Source organism: Gorilla gorilla, chromosome X (assembly GCF_029281585.2).
Source record: "Gorilla gorilla gorilla isolate KB3781 chromosome X, NHGRI_mGorGor1-v2.1_pri, whole genome shotgun sequence".
Classification (NCBI taxonomy): domain Eukaryota; kingdom Metazoa; phylum Chordata; class Mammalia; order Primates; family Hominidae; genus Gorilla; species Gorilla gorilla.
Genome location: NC_073247.2, coordinates 170,057,278 through 170,076,360, shown reverse-complemented (window position 1 = coordinate 170,076,360; position 19,083 = coordinate 170,057,278).

Sequence of the window (19,083 nt, the reverse complement as noted above, 5' to 3'; positions counted from 1 at the left end):
CTACACCGCTATCTGTATAAACATGGAAATATCTTCACCGCTATGTGTATAAACATGGAAATATCTACAACGCTGTCTCTATAAACTTGGAAATAACTACACCACTATCTCTATAAAGATGAAAATATCTAGACCGCCATCTCTATAAACATGGAAATATCTACACCACCATCTGTATAAACATGGAAATGTCTATACCGCTATCCGCATAAACTTGGAAATATCTACACCGCCATCTCTATGAACATGGAAATATCTACACCGCCATCTGTACGAACATGGAAATATCTACACTGCCATCTGTATGAACATGTAAATATCTACACCGCCATCTGTATGAACATGGAAATATCTACACCGCTATCTGTTTGAACATGGAAATATCTACACAGCTATCTGTATATCAATGGAAATATCTACACTGCTATCTCTATAAACATGGAAATTACTACACTGCTATCTGTATAAACATGGAAATATGTACACCGCCATCTCTATGAACATGGAAATATCTACACCGCCATTTGTATGAACATGGAAATATCTACACTGCCATCTCTATGAACATGGAAATATCTACACCGCCATTTGTATGAACATGGAAATATCTACACCGCCATCTGTATGAACGTGGAAATATCTACACCGACATCTGTATAAACGTGGAAATATCTACATCGCTATCTGAATGAACTTGGAAATATCTACACTGCTCTCGGTATAAAATTGAAATCATCTACACCACTATCTCTATAAACATGGAAATATCTACACTGCTATCTGTATAAACATGGAAATATCTACACCGCTATCTATATAAACATGGAAATATCTTCACCGCTATCTGTATAAACATGGAAATATCTAGACCGCCATCTCTATAAACATGGAAATACCTACACCACCGTCTGTATAAACATGGAAATATCTAAACCGCTATCTGCATAAACATGGAAATATCTACACCGCCATCTCTAAAAACATGGAAATATCTACACCGACATCTGTACGAACATGGAAATACCTACACCGCCATCTGTATGAACATGTAAATATCTACACCACCATCTGTATGAACATGGAAATATTTACACCGCTAACTGTATGAACTTGGAAATATCTACACCGCTATCTGTATGAACATGGAAATATCTACACCGTTATCTGTATGAACATGGAAATACCTACACCGCTATCTGTATGAACATGGAAATATCTACACCGCTATCTGTACGAACATGGAAATATCTACACCGCTATCTGTATGAACATGCAAATATCTACACAGCTATCTGTATATCAATGGAAATATCTACACTGCTATCTCTATAAACATGGAAATAACTACACTGCTATCTGTATAAACATGGAAATATGTACACCGCCACCTGTATGAACATGGAAATATCTACACTGCCATCCGTATGAACATGGAAATATCTACACCGCCATCTGTATGAACATGTAAATATCTAAACCGCCATCTGTATGAACATGGAAATATCTACACCGCTATCTGCGTGAACATGTAAATATCTACACAGCTATCGGCATATACACGGAAATATCTACACAGATTTCTCTATAAATATGGAAATAACTACAACGCTATCTCTATAAACTTCGAAATATCTACACCGCCATCTGTATGAACATGGAAATATCTACAACACCATCTGTACGAACATGGACATATCTACACCGCCATCTGTATTAAGATGGAAATATCTACACCGCTATCTGTATAAACATGGAAATATCTGCCCATCTGTATAAACATGGAAATATCCGCACCGCTATCTGTATAAATATGGAAATATCTACACTGCTATCTGCATAAACATGGAAATATCCACAACGCTATCTGTGTAAACATGGAAATGTCTACAACGCTATCTGTGTAAATATGGAAATATCTACACCGCCATCTGTGTAAACATGAAAATATCTACACCGCCATCTCTATAAACTTGGAAATATCTACACCGCCATCTGTATGAACATGGAAATATCTACACCGCCATCGGTATGAACTTGGAAATATCTACACTGCTACCTGTAAAAAATTGAAATTATCTACACCCCTATCTCTATAAACATGGAAATAACTACACTGTTATCTGTATAAACATGGAAATATCTACACCACCATCTCTATGAACATGGAAATATCTACACCGCTATCTGTATAAACATGGAAACATCTTCACCGCTATCTGTATAAACATGGAAATATCTACAACGCTGTCTCTATAAACTTGGAAATAACTAAACCATTATCTCTATAAACATGGAAATATCTAGACCGCCATCTCTATAAACATGGAAATACCTACAGCACCATCTGTATAAACATGGGAATAACTATACCGCTATCTGCATAAACATGGAAATATATACACCGCCATCTCTATGAACATGGAAATATCTACACCGCCATCTGTACGAATATGGAAATATCTACACCGCCATCTGTATGAGCATGTGAATATCTACACAGCCATCTGTATGAACATGGAAATATCTACACCGCTAACTGTATGAACATGGAAATATCTACACCGCTATTGGTATGAACATGGAAATATCAACACCGCTATCTGTATGAACATGGAAATATCTACACCGCTATCTGTATGAACATGGAAATATCTACACTGCCATCTGTATGAACATGGAAATATCTACACTGCTATCTGTATGAACATGCAAATATCTACACATCTATGTGTATATCAATGGAAATATCTACACTGCTATCTCTATAAACATGGAAATAATTACACTGCTATCTGTATAAACATGGAAATATCTACACCGCCATTTGTATGAACATGGAAATATCTACACCGCCATCTGTATGAGCATGGATATATCTACACTGGCATCTGAATGAACATGGAAATATCTACACAGCTATCTGAATGAACATGGAAATATCTACACAGCTATCTGCATATACATGGAAATATCTACACAGATTTCTCTATATATGTGGAAATAACTACACAACTCTCTCTATAAACTTCGAAATATCTACACCGCCATCTGTATGAACATGAAAATATCTACAACGCCATCTGTACGAACATGGACATGTCTACACCGCCATCTGTATTAAGATGGAAATATCTACACCGCTATCTGTATAAACATGGAAATATCTGCCCAACTATCTGTAAAAACATGGAAATATCCGCACCGCTATCTGTAAACATGGAAATATCTACACCGCTATCTGCATAAACATGGAAATATCCACACCGCTATCTGTGTAAACATGGAAATGTCTACACCGCTATCTGTATAAACATGGAAATATCTACACCGCCATCTGTGTAAACATGGAAATATCTACACCGCCATCTCTATAAACATGGAAATATCTACACCGCCATCTGTATGAACATGGAAATATCTACACCGCCATCTCTATAAACGTGGAAATATCTACACCGCTATCTGTATGAACTTGGAAATATCTACGCTGCTATGTGTATAAAATTGAAATTTTCTACACAACTATCTCTATAAAGATGGAAATATCTACACTGTTATCTGTATAAACATGAAAATATCTACACCGCTATCTATATAAACTTGGAAGTAACTTCACCGCTATCTGTATAAACATGGAAATATCTTCAACGCTGTCTCTATAAACTTGGAAATAACTACACCACTATCTCTATAAACATGGAAATATCTAGACCGCCATCTCTATAAACATGGAAATATCTACACCACCATCTGTATAAACATGGAAATATCTATACCGCTATCTGCATAAACATGGAAATATCTACACTGCTATCTCTATGAACATGGAAATATCTTCACGGCCATCTGTATGAACATGGAAATATCTACACCGCCATCTGTATGAACATGTAAATATCTACAGCGCCATCTGTATGAACATGGAAATATCTACACCGCTAACTGTATGAACATGGAAATATCTACACCGCTATCTGTATGAACATGGAAATATCTACACCGTTATCTGTATGAACATGGAAATATTTACACCGCTATCTGTATGAATATGGAAATATCTACACCGCTATCTGTACGAAGATGGAAATATCTACACCGCTATCTGTATTAACATGCAAATATCTACACACCTTTCTGTATATCAATGGAAATATCTACACTGCTATCTCTATAAACATGGAAATTACTACACTGCTATCTGTATAAACATGGAAATATCTACACCGCCATCTCTATGAACATGGAAATATCTACACCGCCATTTGTATGAACATGGAAATATCTACACTGCCATCTCTATGAACAAGGAAATATCTACACCGCCATTTGTATGAACATGGAAATATCTTCACCACCATCTGTATGAACGTGGAAATATCTACACCGACATCTCTATAAACGTGGAAATATCTACATCGCTATCTGTATGAACTTGGAAATATCTACACTGCTCTCGGTATAAAATTGAAATTATCTACACCACTATCTCTATAAACATGGAAATATCTACACTGCTATCTGTATAAACATGGAAATATCTACACCGCTATCTATATAAACATGGAAATATCTTCACCGCTATCTGTATAAACATGGAAATATCTAGACCGCCATCTCTATACACATGGAAATAACTACACCACTATCTGTATAAACATGGAAATATCTACACCGCTATCTGTATAAACATGGAAATATCTATACCGCTATCTGTATAAACATGGAAATACCTACACCGCTATTTCCATAAACATGGAAATATCTACACCGCTATCTCTATAAACTTGGAAATATCTACACTGCTATCTCTATAATCTCAGAGATCTCCACACCGCTATGTGTATCAGCATGGAAATATCTACACTGCTATCTCTGTAAACATGGAAATATCTAAACTGCCCTCTGTATAAACATGAAAATATCTACACCACCATCTCTATAAACATGGAAATTTCTACACCGCCATCTGTATGAACATGGAAATAACTTCACTGCCATCTGTATGAACATGGAATTATCTTCACCGCCATCTGTATGAACATGGAAATATCTACACCGCCTTCTGCATGAACATGGAAATATCTACACCGCTATCTGTATGAACATGGAAATATCTACACCGCTATCTGTATGAACATGGAAATATCTACACAGCTATCTGTATATAAATGGAAATATCTACACTGCTATCTCTATAAACATGGAAATAACTACACCGCTATCTCTATAAACGTGGAAATAATTACACCGCCATCTCTATGAACATGGAAATATCTACACCCCCATGTGTATGGACATGGAAATATCTACACCGCCGTCTGTATGGACATGGAAATATCTACACCGCCATCTGTATGAACACGGAAATATCTTCACCGCCATCTGCATGAACATGGAAATATCTACACCGCCATCTGCATGAACATGGAAATATCTACACCGCCATCTGCATGAACATTGAAATATCTACACCGCTATCTGTATGAACATGGAAATATCTACAACGCTATCTGTATGAACATGGAAATATCTACACAGCTATCTGTATATCAGTGGAAATATCTACACTGCTATCTCTATAAACATGTAAATAACTACACCACTATCTGTATAAACATGGAAATATCTACACCGCTATCTCTATAAACGTGGAAATCTCTACACTGCCGTCTGTATGAACATGGAAATATCTACACTGCTATCTGTAAAACAGGGAACTGTGTACACCGCTATCTCTATAAACAAGGAGATATCTACACTACTATCTGTATAAACATTGAAATATCTACACCGCTATCTGTAGAAACATGGAAACATCTACAATGCTATCTCTATTAACATGGAAATGTCTACACCGCTGTCTCTATAAACATGGAAATATCTACAACGCTGTGTTAATAAACATGGAAAAATCTACACCGTTTTCTCTATAAACATGGAAATATCTACACCGCCATCTGTATAAACATGGAAATGTCTACACCGCCATCTCTATAAACATGGAAATATCTACTCCGCCTTCTGTATGAACATGGAAATATATACACCGCCATCTCTATAAACATGGAAATATCTAAACCGCTATCTGTATGAACATGGAAATATCTACACCGCTATCTCTATAAAGATGGAAATATCTTCACCGCCATCTGTATGAACATGGAAATATCTACACCGCTTTCCATATAAAATGGAAATATTTACACCGCTATCTGAATAAAAATGGGAATACCTACACCGCCATCTGTATAAACATGGAAATATCTTCACCGCAATCTCTATAAACATGGAAATATCTGCACCGCCATCTGTACGAACTTGGAAATATCTACCCCAAAATCTGTATGAACATGGAAATATCTACAACGCCATCTGTATGATCCTGGAAATATGTACACATTCATCTGTATGAACATGCAAATATCTTCACCGCCATCTGTATGAACATGGAAATACCTACACCGCCATCTGTATGAACATGGAAATATCTACACCACCATCTCTATAAACATGGAAATATCTACACTGCCATCTGTATAAACATGGAAATATCTACACCGCTATCTGTATATACATGGAAATATCTGCACCGCTATACATATAAACATGGAAATATCTATACCGCTATCTCTATAAAGATGGAAATATCTACACCACTATCTGTATAAACATGGAAATGTCCACACCGCTATCTGTATAGACATGGAAATATCTACACCGCTAACTGTATAAACATGGAAATATCTACACCGCTATCGGTATAAACATCCGTATTTGCTCTTAATTTATACCCAAGGCTGGGATGTTTCATATGATAAAAAGACCAAATACAGAATTAGTCTATATTTGGTCTGGCAATTGATCTCTGCAATAATCAAACCTCAAAGACAATCAAACCTGAAATCTAAGCTACATATTAAATAGCTTGGTTTTTAGGTAGCACATTGCTGTGTATGCTGGCTTCATAGAATATGCAAGTAGCAATGGCCATTTTTTAATAGTCATTAGCCTTGAAGTTCTCCTAATTTTGAATCACATAGAAATAGAAATCTAATCTCACTAGATTTTTTTTTTGAAACAGGGTCTGGCTTCATTGCCCAGGGTGAAGAGCAGGGCATGATCTTGGCTCACACCTCTGCCTCTTGGACTCAAGCCATCCACCCACCTCAGCCTTGGGGTAGCTGGGACCACAGGCATGTGCCGCCATATCCAGCTAAAATTTTTATTTTTGTAAAAATGGGGATTGTCATCTTTCCCAGGCAGGCCTCAAACTCCAAGACTCAAGAAATCCACCTGCCTTGAATTCCCAAAGTACTGGGTTTACAGGTGACAGCCACTACGCCCAGCAACTAAACTTCTAAAAATCAATTTTACATAAAATTATCTAAGCGTGCAAGGAAAGATAAGAAGCCTAAGGAACCAGTGAGTTGAAGAATAAATGCAGTTTAAATCATACATGTAAACAACATGATGTGATGTGGTAGGAATCATCTAACATGCTTTAAAGCATGAGTAAAAGTTCTTTTCTTAGAAAACTGGATCTTAGTTTAGGATATCTTTAGATAAGATTATGAAAAGTCATATCATATTGATAAGTAAAGTGCTTCCTTTGGCTAATTTTAGGGATAGGACATTTACTTTCATATAATTCATAGGAATCTTAGACTTAAAAATAAAATTTCCCTTCTCAAATCCTTACTTTCATACATTTTTTGCATTTCTTTCACTTTTGTGTTAATGGCCTATGTCTCAGCATATTCTATTAAGCCTTCTGGAAACACATACTTTGTTTCCAGCCTCTTCAGAGAACCATCACTCCACTTCCTAGGCTTCTGAAGAAGCAGACCCAAGCTTATAGTTATTACATATTTCTAAATCTAGGTGACCAAGAAAAATTGATACTTTTCCCATCATACCTTTAAGTTAATAATCAGGTGTATGCTGAGAGGTAAAGACCCAAGAGTGTTGGTTGTCTAATTGTGCAGCTGTATAAACAAATCTTAATGCTTGAAAATATTCAAAGGTTATTCTCACGTTGATTGTTGGTAACTATGTGTAACAACATGAAAAGAAAAAAAATCAAAGAATTACGTCTGAGGATAATACACAATCTCTAAGGGTAAGAAGAGCAACAAAAATTCTGCTTCAATTATCACTGAAATAATATATTTATCCTGTAAAATCTATGGTGGCTGATTGTAAAAATTAGGCATTAGCAAACTGATAACGACTTTTTAATGAAAACATTATGAAACATAGTTTTTAAAAAGTTAAATACACCCACACCAGTTTTTCACATTCTTTGGGCTGCTTTAATGCTGCCATTAAATAATTGATTTAGTTGTGACATAGATCCTATGTTCCATTGAGTCTACCATTCATAAAGATGCAATGTAAGGTAACAAAAATATAAATTGTGTGTGTGAGGGGGAGAAGTCAAGAGTATTTTTATGTGACAGATGTTAAGTTGTTATCAGTGTAAAATAGTCTGTTACAAATACAGGACTCTGTATGTTAGTTTCACCTACCCGAAAGAAATAAATTACAGCAGATACACACACACACACCAAAAAAGGGAAAAGAAACAAAGCTTAGCACCACAGAAAACCACCAAACTATAGAGATGAACAATAAGAAAGGAAGAAGTGAACAAGTAACCTAAAAAACAACTAATGAAATGGTAGAAGGAAGTCCTAATTTATCAATGATAAACTTGAATAGAAGTGGATTAAACTCTACTTAAAAGATATAAAGTGGATGAATGGATTCAGATAGCAAAACCCACCTATGTGCTGCCTACATGATACTTACCTCACTATTAAAGACAAATAGACTGAAAGTGAAGAGATGGAAAAATATATTTTATACAAACAAATGAAAAGCAAGCAGGAGTAGCCACAGTCATGTCATAATTTAAAAGGCTTTAAATAAAAATCTATATAAAAAAAGAATGTCACTGTATAATGAAATGATAAAAGGCCCAATTCAATAAGAGGACATAACATATATATTACTTAGGTGTAACTATATATGTACCCAACACCAGAACAACCAGATATGTAAAGCAAATATTAGATTTAAAGGTAGAGATAGACTGCAATATAATATTAGTAGGAAATTTCAACACTCCACTTTAAAAATGGACAGATTATATGAAGAGAAAATCAACCAAAAAATGACAGACTCAAACTATACCACAGACCAAATGGACCTAGCAGGTAAAGAAGATCTCACCTGATATGGTTTGGCTGTATATCCCCACCGAAATCTCATCTTGATTATAGCTCCCATAATTCATACATGTTGTGGGAGGGAACCAGTGGGAGATAATTGAATCATGGGGGCGGTTTCCCTCATACTGTTCTTGTGGTAGTGAATACGTCTAACAAGATCTGATTTTTTTATAATGTGGAACCTTTTCACTTGGTTCTCAATTCTATTTTGTTTGCTACCATGTAAGATGTGTCTTTCGCCTTCCATCATGATTGGGAGACCTCCCCAGCCACGTGGAACTATGAGTCCACTAAACCTCTTTTTCTCTGTAAATTACCCAGTCTCGGGTATGTCTTTATCAGCAGTATGAAAACAGACTAATACATCATCCAACAGCTGCAGAATACAAATTATTCTCAACTGTACACCAAACATTCTCTAGGACCAATCATACATTATGACACATAATAAGTCTTAACAAACTTAAGAAGACAGATATCATATGAAGTATCTTTTCTGATTACAGTGATATAAAGCCAGAAATCAACAACAGGAAAGCCCTTGGAAATTTTATAAAAACATGGAAATTAAATAGCATGCACCCAAGAAATCAATAGGTCTCATTAAGACATTAATAGGAAAATTTCAAAAGTCACTGAGACAAGTAAGAATGAAAATCCAACATACCCAAACCTATGGAACGTAGCAAAAGCAGTTCTAAGAGGGAAATTTATAGCAATAAAAGCCTACACCAAAAAAGAAGAAAGATTTTCAAATCACAAAGCAAAATTATACACTTCAAGTAACTAGAACATCAAAAACAAACTAAACCCAAAATTGGTAGAAGGAAGGAAATAATAAAGCTCACAGCAGATATAAATGAAACAGACACTAAAAAATATTTCAAAAGATAAATTAGACAAAGTGTAAAGGTAAAACTGACAAACCTTTAGCTAAACTAAGACAAAAGGAGAGAAAATTCAAATAAATAAAAGATGAAAAAGGAGACATTACAACTGATACACCACAGAAATATAAGGGATTGTAAGACATTACTCATAACTATATGCCAACAAATTTGATAATGTAGAATAAAGTGAATAAATTTCTGCACACATACAACTACCAAGATTAAATTGTGAGGAAATATAACATCTGAACACATCAATAATGAGTTTGGAATTTGAATCAATAATAAAACATCTTCCATCAAAACAACAACAACAACAACCAACACCCAGGACCTGATGTCTTCACTGCTGAATTCTACCAAACAGTTAAAGAATAACTACCAATTCTCCACAAACTTTTCCACAAAAGGAATGAGGAAGGAATACTTCCATACTCATCTTATGAGGCTCGCAATATCCTGATTCTAAAACCAGACAAAGACACGCACAAAATGAAAATAACAGGCCAATATTCCTGAAGAACATAGACACAAAAATTCTCAACAAGATACAAGTGAACTGACTTCGACAGCACACTAAAAAGACTATTCACTATAATCAAGTGGGATTCATCCCAGGGATGAAAAGATGGCTTAACATGCACAAATCAGTAAATATGATACACCACCACAATAGAAAGAAAAACAAAAACCATGTGATCATTTCAACAGATGCAAAAAGAACACGTGACAAATGTCAACATTCCTTTATGATAAAAACTGTCAAGAAAGTAGGTATAGGAGTGTACCTCAACGCAGTAAAGGCCATATGTGACAAACCCACAGCTAACATCTTATTTATGGTGAATAGTTAAATGCTTTTCCTCTATGATATGGAGGAAGACAAGGATGTCAACTTCTAACACTTCTACTTAGCATAGTACTGGAGGTCAGAGCCAGAGCAATTAGACAAAAGAAATAAATAAGAGGGATCCAAACTGGAAAGAAGGAAGTCAGATCGTTTCTGTTTGTAGAAAATGTGATCTCACATACATATGTATACATCTATATATATGATCATATAGATATATATGATCTCTCTCTCTTTAGGGTTCTTTCTATATATACTTATATAGAGTGAGAACCCTAAAGACTTGACCAAAAACTACTAGAAATCATAAATAAATTCAGTAAAGTTGTAGTATACAAAATCAACACAGAAAATTCAGTGGTGTTTCTATACACTAATAGTGAACTATCTGAAAAAGTCATCAAGAAAGGAATTCCATTTACAATAGCTACCAAGAAATCTGCAGATAAATTTTATCAAGGTCGTGAAAGATCTCTACAATGAAAACTATAACACACTGATGGAAAAATTTACAATACACAAAAAATGGACACTATATACTCATGGAATGGAAGAACTGATACTATTGAAATGACCATACTAACAAAATGTCCTACAGATTCAATGCAATCCCTATCAAAATACCAATGAAATTCTTCACAGAAATAGAAAAAAATACCCTCAAATTTGTATGAAACCAGAAAAGACCCCAAATAACCAAAGCAAACCTGTGCAAAAATAACAAAGCTGGAGGCACCACACTACCTGACTTCAAAATATACTACAAAGCCATAGTAAGCAAAACAGCATGGCACTGCCATAAAGCAAACACATAGACCAGTGGAAGAGAATATACAGCTCAGAAATAAATTCTCATACCTAAAGTCAACTGATTTTCAAAAAAGGAGTCAAGAGCACACACAGGGGTAAAGACAGTCTCTTCATTAAATGGTACTGAGAAGATTGGATATCTACATGTGGCATAATGAAATCAGACCCCTATCTTTTACCTTATACAAAAATCAACTCAAATGTGATTAAAGACCTAAAGGTAAGATTGAAAACTATGAAAAACTACTAGAAGATAACTTGTGGGAAATTCTCTATAACTTTGGGTTGTACAAGGATTTTTTAAATGAGACGTCAAAAGCACAGGCAACAAAAGCAAAAATAGATAAATGGGGTTTCATCAAACTAAAATGCTTTTGCACAGCAAACGAAACTTAACAGAGTGAAAAAACAACTTACAGAATGGGATACAATATTTGCAAACTATACATCTGCTAAGGAGTTAATGCCCAGATTATATAAGAAACTTAAACAACTCAACAGCAAAAACATAAATAACTTATTTAAAAATGGGCAAAACTGGGAGGCTGAGGCAGGTGGATTGCCTGAGGTCAGGAGTTTGAGACCAGCCTGACCAATATGGTGAAATCATTTCTCTACTAAAAATACAAAAATTTAGCCAAACATGATGGCGTGTGCCTGTAACCCCAGCTACTCAGCAGGCTGAGGCAGGGGAATTGCTTGAACCAGGGAGATGGAGGTTGCCGTGAGCCCCGATTGCACCACTGTACTCCAGCTTGGGCAACAGAGCAAGACTCCTTCTCAAAAAAAAAAAAAAGGACAAAATAAACTAAAAGACATGCCACAAGAGAAAATATAGAAATGGTCAAGACGAATATATAATAAAATCATGTTCAACATCACTAACCATCAGGGAAATGCAAATCAAAACCACAGTGAGATACCAGTTCACCCATTAGAATGGCTATTACCAAAAAGGTAAAAGATAACAAGAGTTGGCAAGGAAGTGGAGAAAAGGGAACACTTACACACTGTTGATGGGGTTGTAAACTAGTACAACCATTAAGCAAAACTTTATGGAAATTCGCTAAAAAATAAAAAAAACAAAAAAACAATCATTCGATCACATAACCCAGCAATCCCACTACTGGGTATTCATCCATAGGAAATGAAATCATTGTGTTTGAAAAATATCTGCACTCTTATGTTTACTGTAGCACTATTTCTAATAATCAAATATGGAATCAATCTATGTGTCTAAAAACAAACAAGTGAATTATATATATACAATATATATTATGTATATTACATATATAATATATATTATGTATATTACATATATAATATATATTATGTATATTATATATAATATATAATGTATATAATATATATTATATATTATATATATTATGTACATAATATATACTATGTATATTATACATAATATATATTATCTATATAATATATATTATATATAATATATATTATGTATATTATATAATATATATTATGTATATTATATAATATATATGATGTATAATATATATAATATATTATGTATATTATATATAATATATATTATGTATATTATATATAATATATATTATGTATATTATACATAATATATATTATGTATATTATACATAATATATATTATGTGTATTATACATAATATATTATGTATATTATACACAATGTGTTACGTATATTATATACATAATATATATTATGTATATAATATACATTGTATATTATGTATATTATATATAATATATATAACGTATAATATATAATATACGTTATGCATATTATATATAATATACATAACGTATATTATATATAATATACATAACGTATATTATGTATATTATATATTACATATAATATATATTATTATATATAATTATAATTATATATAATTTTATGTGTAATTATAATTATACATAAAATTAATTTTATATATATATATATATGTATATGGACACACACACAATGAAATACTATTCAACCATAAAAAAAGAATGAAATTCTGCCAGTTGCAACAACATGGATGACCCTGTAGGATACAATGTTAAGTGAAATAAGCCAGACACAGAAAGCAAATACCGCATGATCTCTCTCATATGTGGAATCTTAAAAGAAAAAAGTTAATAGAGAATTAGAGTAGAATAGTGGTTACCAAACAGTGAGGAAGAAGTGGGGAGGGCAAAATGGAGATAGATTGGTTAACAGTTATGAAATCACAATTATATAGGAAGAATAAGTTTTAGTGTTCTTTGCAAAGCAGGGTGACTATAGTTAAAAGTAAAGTATTGTGTATTACAAAGTATCTAGAAGAAAGGATTTTGAAATTTCTTATGAAAAAGAAATGATGAATGCATGAGGTAATTAATACACTAAGTATCCTTATTGGATCATTAGACAATATACATATTCATTGAAACATCAAATTGTATCCTATAAATCTATATAATTACAATGTGAAAATTTTTTAAAAATAAATTAATGAATTAAATAACAATTTTAAAATGTTCTCAATCACCAACGCAAAGTTTAGGAGCTCTGTTCTTGACTCAGCCTGAAGACTGAAAACTAATGTGTTAGAAATATTTGTAGATCCTCTCAATTTTGAAAGAATCCTAGCTAAACTACTGAAATATAAAATATATTCTATGTAATATGCTCTTAGGTATATTCTTAGGTGAACTCTGCTTTTAGATGAAGCTTATAAAAATGAAAAACGTATCTGAAATAAAATTTTAAAGTATTTGGAAAATTACAGCTTAACCTATTAAAGACAAATTTTCTATACAGTAACCTTTTTATATGCTTTTGAAATGGGATATACAATTATTTTCCCTGATGTGAAACAAAATATAGAAAGTTGGCATTTTATCTAAGAAGTTAACTTAGGAAGGAAGAGTGAGAGGCAGAGGAATGAGGGAAGAAAGGAAGGCTGATGATGGGATACCTTATCAAGTTGCCTAATGCTGTATTGGAACCTAATAGGCCTTCTAAGGAGTTTTATTACATAATGCAAGACTCCTCAATCTGGGAGGAGGAAAGGGCTTTATTTTTGAGTGGTCACAGGTTGCCCCATGGGCATAAACTCTACCAAGCTTCTAGGTTACACCTACATGAGCATCCCACCTGCTTAAGTGAGAGCAGCCACAAACTGTGGGCCATTCCAGGTAAGTGTCATATCACACCTGCACCAACTAGTCAAAGCCTGGGTCAAAGCCTGTGCAGAACTGATTGCTACAGCAGAGGCTAAAATAAGAAATGGGGCTAAGAGAATGAAAAGCAGTGCCCATATGTATCCAAAAACAGGTTGAAGATATCTTTAGGAAGGAACAGATAATTTTTTTTATTCATACAATAACAGATGCATATGAACTCCTCGAGTAGTCACCCATTCCTGTCAGCCCTTGGGCTTCATAACTAAATCACTCTTCCTTTGTAATCCAGTCCCACATTTTCAGCTATCTCTCTATGTTTCTTATCTTAAATATTTCTTTGCTCTATACTCTTCCCCTAGTCTTCAACCAATTTCTTTCTTTATTGTCCCAACCCACAGACTGTTATTTCCACTTCGATGTCCCATAGAAGCTTCAAGGGTTTGAAATACCTAAAAAACAACTCATCTTTCTCCCTAAAACTGCCTCTCCTTCTCCCACTTCAAAATTTCAACTAATGGCTCCCCCTGTTATCCCTACCAGAATCCTGAATGATCCCTGTTTCTCCTCATTCACTCCATACATGTAAATCTCATTAACGTTACTTTCTAGATATTTCATGAATCCTTTCCATTCATTCTGTACTAGAAAGTGTTCCCAGTTTAGACCCTGGTGGTTGGTGGCCTCTTACCTAGGCTCTCTCTCTCTCTCTCTCTCTCTCTCTGTGGGTGTGGGTGTGGGTGTGTGTGTCCTGAGAATTTATTTACTTCTGGTTTTTGTTTGTTTTTTAGTATCCAGAATCTACAGGGAACTTAAATCAATTAGAAAAAAAATAACCCAATTAACAAATGGGCAAAGGACATGAACAAACTCATCTCAAAAGAACATATACAAATGGCCAACAAATACACGAAAAAAAATGGTTAGAATCACTAATCATCAGAAAATTGCAAATCAAAACACAATGAGATACCATTTCATACCGGTTGGAATGGCTATTATTAAAAAGTCAAAATACAACAGATGCCAGCAGGGCTGTAGACAAGAGGAAGTGTCTGTATATTTTTAGCTATAGCCCTACTTCAAACGTGTCCCCCTTACAGCCAAAAGAGCAGCCTATCTAAAGCACTGTTCTGATCAGCTCACTTACCTGACTGAAACCTTCAGTGACTCCCATGGCCTGCAGGTCAATGCACTAATTCATGACTATAACATCTGAGATATCCTTGATCTGGCTACTGGTCTAGCCCTCTCTGACTCACGCTTTATAAACCATGCATTCTGGAACTTTTTAGTTGTTTCCCACATCAGCATGCTACTTCCCATCCATGTAGATTTGCAGAGACCTCCTCATCTTTTTAATTCCCAGTTCCCACTCTCAACATGGGCCATCTCCTACCCACACTTCAAAACCTAAGCAAAACAACACCTTCCGTGACACCTCCATGCTGAGTCAGATGCCATCCCCTTTGTATTGTAGTTCTTTGCTTGTGTGCCTTTGTCTCACTTTGTTCTCTTTAAAATAAACTCCATGAGGACAATGATCACCTGCTATTTGTGTTAATATCTGCACCAAGTGGCATAGTGTCTGGAGTATAGTAGGATCTATTTTCAAGGAACAAAAGATTATATCTATACCAATAGACATGAATTAGCGCTTTTTTTTTTTAAAGATAAGCTCCCTTTGAACTAAGTCAATGTTTACAAGAAGAGTTATACTAAAAGGTTCACTTTTGCTGCTTATGTTTCATTTATTTCAGGCAATTAATTCATTGTTATTGGTAAATCGATACTTTTTATTGATACTGAAAAGAGAGAAATAAACTAATGACTATCTCTGTTAGAGTAGATTTGTTCATATCTATCAGTAAAATGTTAATTATCTGAAAGTCAATAATAAAACATAAACTGTGATCTTAAATGCTTTTAGGGGCTCAAAAATAATTAGAATTCATGTCAGCATATAAAAAAAGATCAGAGTATTTTTAAGATATGATAAAATTTTATTTTAGTTTCTTAATTGGGATTTTTGTGACCTTATAGAGTTCAACTAATTATAATTTTAAAAATAGGATTGATAGAGTTTTAGAATTAGAAACAATTTATAGATTATTTTATTTTTCTTTTGAGGAATCAGGTCATCAGAAGATCAAGGAACACCTATAATGTCACTAGATCCTAATTTAATTTAAATTTTAGAATCCAGGTATTCTAACTCCTGTCTTGATACTATTTCTACTTTATTATGTTGCTTCCCAGGGCTTTAAAAAATAAAAGCTGGGAAATTAAATTTCTTTTGCACATACAGCACCAATTATCAAATTCAGCATAAAAGCATAACATGTATACATCAAAAAGAAAACATAAAAACTTCATATTAAAAGCATCTCAAAACAATTGAATATAATAGGGAAACCTTATACAAATGCAACACTCCCCCATTAATAAAAAGAAACCAATTGGAGAAAAAAGAAATTCAATATAAACATGTTGGAATATAACCTAATTCATTTTAATCCAATGCTTCAAATTGAAAAAAATTAGCACTAGTGTTATTTTCCTTCATCATTACAATCTTGCTTTTCATTACATTATGCTATGTTTTGTATTAAACATAAAATCAATTTTTCACCTTAACACATGCTAGAAATACAGAGTCACCATGCTGGAAATCAGTAGAAAGTGTCTTTGTTTCTACTTTTTTTTTCTTTGAAAAACCTTTGGGAAAAAATATCATTTACAATGTTTAATTTTAATAACTTAAAGAATGTAATTGATTTTTGTTTGTTTTTGACATGGAGTTTCACTCTTGTCACTCAGGCTGGAGTACAATGGCATGACCTCGGCTCACTGTAACCTCCACCTCCCAGGTTCAAATGATTCTCCTGTCTCAGCCACCCGAGTAGCTGGGATGACAGGCACTCGCCACCACACCTGGCTAATTTTTGTATTTTTAGTAGAGATGGGGTTTCATCATGTTGGCCAGGCTGGTCTCAAACTCCTGACCTCAGGCGATCCGCCCACCTCGGCCTCCCAAAGAGCTGGGACTACAGGCGTGAGCCACCACGCCCAGCCAATTGAATAGTTTTTAACTCAGAGGATAAATGCTTGAGGGGATGGAAAGCCCATTCCTCATGATGTGATTATTTCACACTGCATGCCTGTATCAAAACATCTCATGTACCCCACAAATATATAAACCTCCTTTGTACCCACAAACATTTTATAAAATAATGAAAATATTTTAAAACTAAAAAATTGTTTTTTAATTAAGCAACCTTATTTAAATAAAATCATTCTTCCTCATCCTCAGTCCTGGGATCTACCAGAAAGAATTAGCAACATCTTAAAGATGACAAAGTGTTAAAGATAAGCTGCTATTAAGTAAAAGTGTGAAGTGTGGAGGGGACAAGCTGGATGCCTGAACCATTTTATTCTATCTTTAGGACAGTGAAAGAGCAAGATGCAGGGTTGGGGTGGGGGACACTTATTCTGTTGAGCATTGTCACCACTATATTCACTGAAATTCATCTGCATGCTTGTATGTATACTTTTGATTCGCCTGATACACTGAAAATTATATGAAATTGTTCTCTATTCTTTAGATAATTATAATCTAAGTGCTAATATGAAGCTTAGAATTTATATGAAATATTTATGCCCACAACAAGACATTTCAGCTATTTCCTAGATAATAATCTCACTTCACCCTGCACAAAACAGGCACATGATCATGTCACTCTGACCTGGTTTGAGTCCAAGGAGACTTTTGTTTTTAAAATAATTTAGGTTAGTAGTTAAAATATGAACTTTGGGCCAGGAGTGGTGGCTCATGCCTATAATCCCAGCACTTCCGGAGGCTGAGGCGGGTGGATGACTTGAAGTCAGGAGTTGGAGACTGGCCTGGCCAACATGCTGAAACCCCATCTCTACTAAAAAAAAAAAAAAATACAAAAATTAGCTGGGTGTGGTGGCAGGGACCTATAATCCCAGCTACTTGGGAGACTGAGGCAGGAGAATTCCTTGAGCCTGGGAAGTGGAGGTTGCAGTGAACAGAGATCTTACCACTACACTCCAAAACAAACAACAAACAAAAAAATTCTAGAGTCACACTGAAAATCTTAACAACCTGCTTCTTCTTCTCA